The sequence below is a fragment of the Stenella coeruleoalba genome (assembly GCF_951394435.1).
Source record: "Stenella coeruleoalba genome assembly, chromosome: 6".
NCBI classification, from domain to species: Eukaryota; Metazoa; Chordata; class Mammalia; order Artiodactyla; family Delphinidae; genus Stenella; species Stenella coeruleoalba.
Window position 1 is genome coordinate 124,850,251 of NC_137151.1, and position 8,942 is coordinate 124,859,192.

The window sequence follows — 8,942 nt, forward strand, 5'->3', positions numbered from 1 at the left end:
CTGGGGCAGCGGGAGGCTGGACCTTAATGCAGGCGCTGCGGGCGCACCTGGGCACCTGCCGGAAGTCACGCTCCCATCCGGTCACCCAGCTGCGCCTGAGTTTCTCAGTTTTGTTACGAGTCGCATTTCAATGCTGATTTATTTCCTTCTGCTCCTCCCTCGAGCTGTGGGGCTCTTTGTTGTGCTTGAAACTAGTAGCCCAGAAGAGAAGGAAGTATTTGGGTCAAATGAATTCATTCCTGCCACAAACAGCTGGGCGCCAGCGCTGGGGGCCCTGAGCCTGGAACCAGGGGCAAGGCAGGGTGTGCTGGTCCTGGGGTCAGACCAGCCCATCCTGCCTGGATGCCTCGGGGTGGGGGGCTGTATTTCCCTGATGCCTTCTCCCAGCAACCTGACTGCATCTCCCGGAGGTGGGAGGGTCTAGGCACAAGACGAGGGCAGGGGACATTTTCCTCGTCCTCCCAAATTCATCACACGACTCTAGCTGCGGAATTTCCCGCCTCAGCAGTGATGGAATAGCCTCTTTGAGATAAGATTTTCAGCGTCTCCGAGCACTGGGGAAGGGGGAGCCAGATGCTGAGAAAGGTAGAGATCTGTGGGCCACGAATCTGTCTGCAGACACAGTGTGCAGAAAGCTGGCTTTCTTTACGTTCTCATGACTCACCTTAATTTCAGTGAGACACGCTCTGTCAGCTCCGTGGTTCCCCCGCGCCCTGCGGGGTCCTGGGGTCTTCTGTTGGAGGGGACACCTGTGTAAGTCCCAGTGGGGACTCCCTCCCACCATCCCTCCAGGGCCGGCCTCTCTCAGCTGCACCCACACCACCCTGGGGACAGGGGTTCTTCCCCCACACAATCATTTCGTCCGGGGTGCAGCCGCCTCCCCGGGTACCACCACATAATTGTCCTGTCACTTTGGAGACTGAGAACCCCTCTCCCCTTTTGAATGATGTCCTCATCCCCGACCCGCAGACCGGGAACCAAAGGTCTGGGTGCTGACGCACTGCTCTGCCCAGAGAACCCGTGTGACAGAGGGTCCAGCTCTGATGCAGGTGAAGGTGCTTTTCTCTAACGGGGATGGGCGTCTCCCCAGTTATCGTGAAGCATCCACCTTCCTGCAGGTTGATAGGTGCACAAGATGGAAGGGGGGTGTAGAGATCAGCTTTGTGGCAGGAATGCAAGAGACAAAGTAGTAAATAACCAGCGTCTAACACCCCAAATGGGAGTTTTGCACCCGCAGTCAGACAGTAGGTTTGAAAGCCAGACCCTGTCCAAAGAAGAGATTTGGGGGTCCTTTAAGAAGCTCCCATGTGACTCTCCAGCCGCCATGGACCACGTTAGGGAAGGTCCCAACTGGCGGGCAGAGGGGGAGATGGGGGGAACGGGGACGCAGAGGCCCCCTGCTCACAGCTGCGCACACGCCTTTCCTGCCCACCCTCGAGGGCAGGGGCTTGCAATCCTGGAGAGGTCTGGGGAGCCCAGATACGCCAGGGGGCCGGCTGGAAACCCCTAGAAGAGCCACTCGTGCCAGTCTTCTCTGTCCCTTCCCCTCCTCACGCTGCCATGAGGTCTCGGGTCACCCTGCCCACCGAGGTCCCCAGCGTCCGTCTCGCAGAGGAGTGGGAGTAGAAGGAAGGCATCTGAGAGAGCGGGCATCTCACCCGCATCCTTTCTGTGACTGCGGGAGACCAAGGTCCCTGCACTGGACACAAGTTGAGAAGCCCTCCCTCAATTTTCCAGAGGAAGAGGCCTCGCAGAGAAGTTCTGGTTAATCGCTATGAAATAAAACTGCGTTAAGAATTCTGTGACCTGTGGCCCCAGAACCCTCAGTGACTGCCCCAGGGGAGGACGTGTCACTCCCGGGCGCAGAGGAAAGAGCCCCAAGTTCACGATGCTCCCACCACAGCCTGGAGCAGAGCCAACCCAGCACTCGGACAGCCTCTGGGTGGATAGGGGCTCGGGGCCTGGGTACTTGTCTGTCAGCCTGTAACAAGCAACCACCAACACGGTCGCCTACAACACACGCTTATTATCTCACAGTTCCCATGGGTCAGGAATCTGGGCACAGCCTAATGGGTCCCGTGCTCAGGGTCTCACAGGCTGCGGTCAAGGTGTCGGCAGGGCTGCATCCTTTCTGGAACCCAAGGTCCACTGCAAGCTCATGTAATCTTGGTGGAACCCAGTCCTCTGCTGTTGTAGGACTGAAGTCCCGTTTTGCTACTGGCTGCCAGTCAGAGGGCACTCTCAGCTCTGAGAGGCCCCAAAAGAGCGCCAAGCCCCCAGGCCCTCTCACACACGGCAGCTTGCTTCCTCGAGGCCATCAGGATCTCTCGCTGACTTCCAGACCCACTAGCACAGCCTCACCTGATTAGGTCAGGCCCACCGGGCACAATCTCCCTTTCCTTAACTCAGAGTCAGCTGATGAGGGACCTTAGTTGCATCTGCAAAAACCTCTTCCCCTTTGGCATGTAGTATGACCTAATCTCAAGAGTTGGCATCATTGTATCCAGGCCCTGGGCACCCTCAAAAGAGGGGATTAGCCAGCGTGTGGACACCTAGTGTGGGCATCTCGAGAGCCATCTAGAATCCTGTCTGCCTCGGACCTGAGCCAGAGCACACAGAGGGGGGGCACTGCTCCCCCCACCAGGGACGCAGAGGGAAAGCGCACCACCGGCAGGTGGTGAGAACCACCCCCCACCCCGGGGCCTGAACTCAGGCCAGTCCCCAACAGCCGAACTTTTCTCACCTCGAAAGGCCCAGGGGCACCATGAGAGGCCAGGACTCAGATACTCAGGAGGGCCTGGGGGCTGATTGCTTCTGTGGTCTCAGGGTCACCCTGCACAGCTGTCATTTGGGTGGGTCTTTTCCCTGAAACCTTAGGGTTCCTCCTGCAGAGACCTTGGCAATCACTCCCCTCTCGACACCTGTTTCCTCACCTCTAAGGTGAGGGGGTTCCCTTCACCTCTGGCCTCTGTGATCTGGCCTCACGGCACAGAGAGCAAAGCGGGGGGCACTCATGCTTAAATCAGAGGAGGCTTTCCCGCGAGGTTGTGTGAGTCAGGCTCGGGGACAAACAAAGTCCCTGGTGGGGAGGATGGAGACTTAGAACACAGACCTTCTAACCCCACTGAGACCTGCACCCCAGAATTATCACTGCTTATGGTGGAAACTAATCAAAGACAGCACATAAGAAATTTGCTTACGTGACCATAATTAATATTATTTTTATATGGCCATACTAACTTTTAACTTTCTCTCTTGGCATTTGTCAACTTTCCTGTATTGACATTAACAGGAAGAATTTCCACTGCACCAATTAATCAGGCCACAGATTCAGACAGGTACACTCATGGGCATATTCCCCCTTCAAAAGAAATGCAAAATTACAAAATTTTGGAGCTGAAGGGGCCCCTGGGGACTATGTGGCCTGAGCACCCAGTGGCTGAAGAACCCAGCAACAGCCCTGCTGACTCATGTCCCAGTCAGTCCCTGCTCAGATATCCACGGTGGATTCTAGATTCTAGGATTTGAAATCCTGAGACAGTTCAAACATCAGCCTTTGTAACTTCTCACCCGCCTGACCCACTGCGGCATAAACATTTCTGATATTTTTGAAGCTGTTATCAGGGCTTGTAACCAACACTGCCAACTGCCCGCCCAGACCTCCTTGTAAAAGGACCCCCCATGGCTCAGATGATCAACACAGCTTTCCAGTAGATGTGCCCAGTGACCCACTCTAGGGATCTGGGGGAAGAGTAGCCTCCCCTTCCTCCTTGAGGCCTCCTTGCTGGGCTGTAGCTAAGGATCCATCTCATAGTGTGATAGACATCTGAGGTGCAGACCTTCCAGAATGTTCTTATCTCCTAAGGCCTTTAAGATAAGCAGGAATGACCTCCAGCCTTGCCCCGAAACCTGCACCCTCACTTATCTCAATGGAAAATTCCAGCAGGGGTTTCTGAACACCAAGTGAAATTCCTCAGCTCAACAATCAGTTCAGTGCATGGCTGCCAGCCAGGCTGGGCAGAGCAGAGCGGAGGAAAGCAAAGCCCTGCCCCGGGGTGCCCAGGGCTGCAGGGATGCGACAAGACCACACCGAGCAAGGGGGCTGCCCTGGTTCAGACACGGTCCAAAAGGGGCAGAGGGCGCAGGCAGAGGAGACACCTCGCTTGGCTGGAGGGAAGAGAGATGGGTATTTCCAGGGGGAAATACTGACACAAAGATGGACAGACGGATGAGAAACTTATGCACTGGCCCAGAGAAGGAAGGGTTTTCCCAGCCCCAGAGGTAGTGTGAGCACAGCGCGAGCCCTGGAACCGCGCGCTAGGGGGCGCTAGGGGAGACTGCCAGCGAGTGCAGTCTGGGTGGGTAGCCGGGGTGAGGGTGGAGAGGCCTTGTACAATTCCATAAAGACTAGAAACATAGCAAACCAACGTAGGCGCTCTTTATTGAGCACAGATTATGCACCACCACTGTGCTAAGTCCTTAACTCAGAGTCTCTGATTTCATCCTCATCCCCACAGCAACCCCAGCCTGTGGGCCACCCCCCAGAGGGCCCTCTGCTGGCCTTCTGCCAGCCATGCCTTCCTCAGGGGAGAGGAGTCCATGGAAGCAAGGGACATGACTACTTAAAACCCATGCCCCTGACTTCTAGATTCTGAGATGGCAGAATTCCCTAGTAGACCTAAGCCCACTTCCCTGCAGGCCTCGGGGCTGGGTCTGCCCCCCGAAAGCAAACCATGCCACCAGTGTGTGCACCCAGGCCAGGAGGCAGCGGCCGGTGGGCAGAGTGGTTGGAGATGCAGAAAGACTTGATACTTGAAGAACTCAGTCTGCTCCCAGATCAGGCACTGATATCCTGAAGCTGACACTGCCCCTAACCCCACCTCATTCAGTTCAATGAGTTACCATTTCCTGAATATGCTTGATACAACATGTAACAATCTACCTGTACATCATAGCCTGGGGCTTAAGAACCTAAGCCTCATTTCTTGTCTCAGGGGGACACTATGTTTTAACTTCCAAGTACACCACTTGTAAATAAATGTTTTGAGTGCAGCTGTCAATGGGGGGAACACTTATTAGTGTGAACACATTTCCCATCCCATCTTTCCCACTGTATACCTTAGAGCAGCGGTCCCCAAACTTTTTGGCACCAGGGACTGGTTTCATGGAAGACAATTTTTCCACGGATGGTGGGGGGGTGTTGGGGGGATGGTTCAGGCAGTAATGCAAGTGATACGGAGCCACGGGGAGCGGTGGGGAGCCATGGGGAGCGGTGGGGAGCCATGGGGAGCGGTGGGGAGCTATGGGGAGCGGTGCGGAGCAATGGGGAGCGGTGCGGAGCAATGGGGAGCGGTGGGGAGCTATGGGGAGCGGTGGGGAGCAATGGGGAGCGGTGGGGAGCAATGGGGAGTGGCTGTAAATACAGATGAAGCTTCACTCGCTCGCCTGCCCACCGCTCACCTCCTGCTGTGCGGCCTGGCTCCCAAGGCCATGGACCAGTACTGGTCTGCGGCCCGGGGGCTGGGGACCCCTCCCTTAAAGGGAACTCTGTCTTTGCCTCCTCTGCTTCCTCCCGTCACCCTGCCTTCCATGAAGCATATTTCCAGGCCAGCCAGACTCCAGGCCTTACGGGGCTGACTTGGGAAAGTGGGTAGTGAGGCATGGGACTCACGAGGAAGGAAAGAGGCAGGGACCCACCCCCTGCAGGGCAAAGTGAGCCAATATATCTTTTCCATACTTTGATTTTCAGCCTGTCTTCATGCTTAATGTACATCTCTTAGAAACGGTATACAGAGCTGAGTATTAACTTTTTGATCCTGTCTGCCCTCCAGTTTAGCGTCTGGTCTGTCTAACTTTAATATAATTATTGATAGGGTTCTGCTTAAGTCTGCCATCTTGCTGTTTGTTTTCTGTTTGTTCCCTCTGTTCTTTTTCCTCTGTCCTTCTCCTTTTGATTTAATCAAGTACTTTTAGTATTCTATCCTATCTTCTTTACTGGTTTTTTAAGTACATTAGATTGTATTTTTCAGTTCTATGGTTTCCATTTGGTTCTTTTCTAGAATCTCTAAACCTCTCCTGAAATTCGCCACTTCTTCGCTCGCTATATGCATCCTTCCCTACAGATTCTTTACCGTGTTCACCGTAGTATTTTAGACTCCTTATCTACTAATTTCAACATATGGTTAGTTTGTGGGTCTTTTCCTACTGATTGGTTGTTTTGTGTTTTTCTTGACCATGGGTCACATTTTCCTGATCCTCCGTATGTCTGGGAATTGTTATAGTGTATCAGATATTGTGAATGATGTTATAGTGTATCAGATAGTGTGAATGATGTTATAGTGTATCAGATATTGTGAATGATCTGTTGCTGAGATTCTGGATTCTTTTCCTTTGAAAAGTGTTGAGCTGATTCTAGAAGCCAGTTAAATTACTGTGGATCATCTTGAACGTGTGGAAACTTTGCTTTACACCTTGTTGGGGAGCTTGGTTTGCCTTTAATCCTAGGGTGAATCTTATTCCTGGCACATAGTCTTTGTTCCTAAGCTGAGGCCCTTCTGGGGTTTCGGTGGAAAGTCTGAGGGGTCCACCAGGCCCCTCTACTCTGCAGAACTTAAACTCCAAACTCACTCTCACCTGCAGCAAGGGGGCAGCAGCTGAAATCTCTGCTCAGCTCTTTAAACCTTACAGGCATTGCTTTCCTCTGGGTTTCTTGAAGCCTCACCTGTGTATGAGCTCCTGGGGGGTCAGTTAAGGATTTGAGGAGCATTAATATGCAATATTTTGGACCGCTCTTCTTTTTAAGATTTCACCTCTGCATCCAACAACAGCAGAATACACATGTTTCTCAAGCTCACATGGAACGTTCACTGAGATAGACCACATTCTGGGTCATGAAACACACCTTAACAAATTTAAAATAATAGAATCCATACAATGTCTGCTCTCAGACCACAGTGGAATTAAAATAGAAGTCAATAACTGGAAAATCTCCAAATTCATTGAGATTAAACAACACATTGCTAAATAACACATGAGTCAAAGAAGAAATCACAAGAGAGATTTCAAAAGATATTTAACAAGATGAAAATGAAAACACAGCTTATCAAAATTGTGGGGTGCAGCAAAAGCAGTGCTTAGAGGGAAATTTATAGCATTGAATGCATATATTAGAAAAGAAGATTGAAAATCAATAATCTAAGTTTCCACCTTAGAAACTAGAAAAAGAAGAGCAAATTGAATACAAAGTTAGCAGAAGAAATAATAAGAATGAGAGCAGAAATCAATGAAATTGAAAATAAGAAATCAATAGAAAAAAGTCAAAGAAACCAAAAGCCTCTAGCCAGGCTGAGAAAAATGAAAAGAACAAATAAGTCACTAATATTGGAAATGAAAGAGGGGACATCACTCAGATCCCATGGATATTTAACGATAATAAAAGAGGGCTATGAACAACTCTATGCCCACAGATTTGGTACCCTAGATGAAATGGACCAGTTCCTTGAAAGACCCAGTGTGCCAAAACTCACACAAGAAGAAATAAACAATCTAAATAGGCCTATGGTTATTATAAAGAAGTTGAATCAATAATTAATAATCTTGCAAAACAGAAAGCTCCAGGCCCAGATGCCTGTAATTCACTTGTAAATTCTACCAAGCATTTAAGGAAGAAATTATACCAGTTCTCTACAATCTCTTTCAGAGGATAGAATCAGAGGAAGTACTTCCTAATTCATCCTATGAGGCCAGCATTATCCTAATACCAAAACCAAAGATATTACAAGAAAACTACAGACCAATATCTCTTCTGAACATAGTTATAAAAATCCTCAACAAAATATTCTCAAATCAAATCCAATAATGATAAAAAGAATTATACACCGCGACCAAGTGGGATTTATCCCAGGTGTGCAAGGCTGGTTCAACATTCAAGAATCAGTTAAGGCAATCCATCACATCAAGACGCTAAAAAAGAAAAATCACATGATCATATCAGTAGATGCAGAAAAAGCATTTACAAAATCCAACGCCCATTCATGACAAAAACTCTCAGTAAACCAAGATTTCACCTCTCATTTTCCAGCCACTCAGGCAGCCAAACTCCATCCTCTGACTTCTCAGACCTGTAAGTTCTAGCTGCCCCTCCCTGAGCAGACCAGGAAGGGCCCTCCCCCTCTGAGGAACATCCCATTCACATGGATCTCATCCAGATCAGTTCCCTTCTTTCAAGGGTCAAATCCCCTCCAGCTTTTGCTTCTCACATCACTCTCCAGTGTCCTGAAACAGTGTTTTACATTTTATCCAGAGTTTATTATTGTTCTTTATGGGGAGATTAGTCCAATACGAGCTCCTGCACAGTTACTAGAACTGGAATTCCACCTGGAATCACTTTTTAAATTGCCTTTAGTTGTTGGATTGTGTTTGTTTAAGGGGGAAATCAAGCTGTGATTGGGCCATGGGGTGCTGGGACTTATGTAGGTTAAACACCTATTTATCTGTTGGGGGACTGGCTCCATACACAGACTTTTTCACTGAAGGAGAGTCGAGACACTTCCAGAAATTGCCACTGAGAACGTACGTTTTTCTGGAGGGTAAACTGGGAATATGTACCTATGGGCTGGACAATAATACAGCCTTTGACTCAGCTGCTTCCCCGCATGCAGAAAGCACCTAGGACCCGGAGGGCAGAATCGAAGAAATGATTCAGTTCTTTAGTTCATCGGCTGATTTTAGCTACACTTCATGCTGACAGCAAAATTACTCACCCTCCTGCCCAGCCGGCTGTGATGCACACAAGGCAGCCCTGGGAAAACGCAAAGCTGACAGTGTAGGAAGGTGGAGGAGGGGCAGGAATTCAGCTCGATTTAGATACACGTCTGAGACGTGAGCTCCTTGTATCTAAGGGTTGTCTGAGCCCCAGCCTGTTGGGTTTCCTTTCCTTTTCC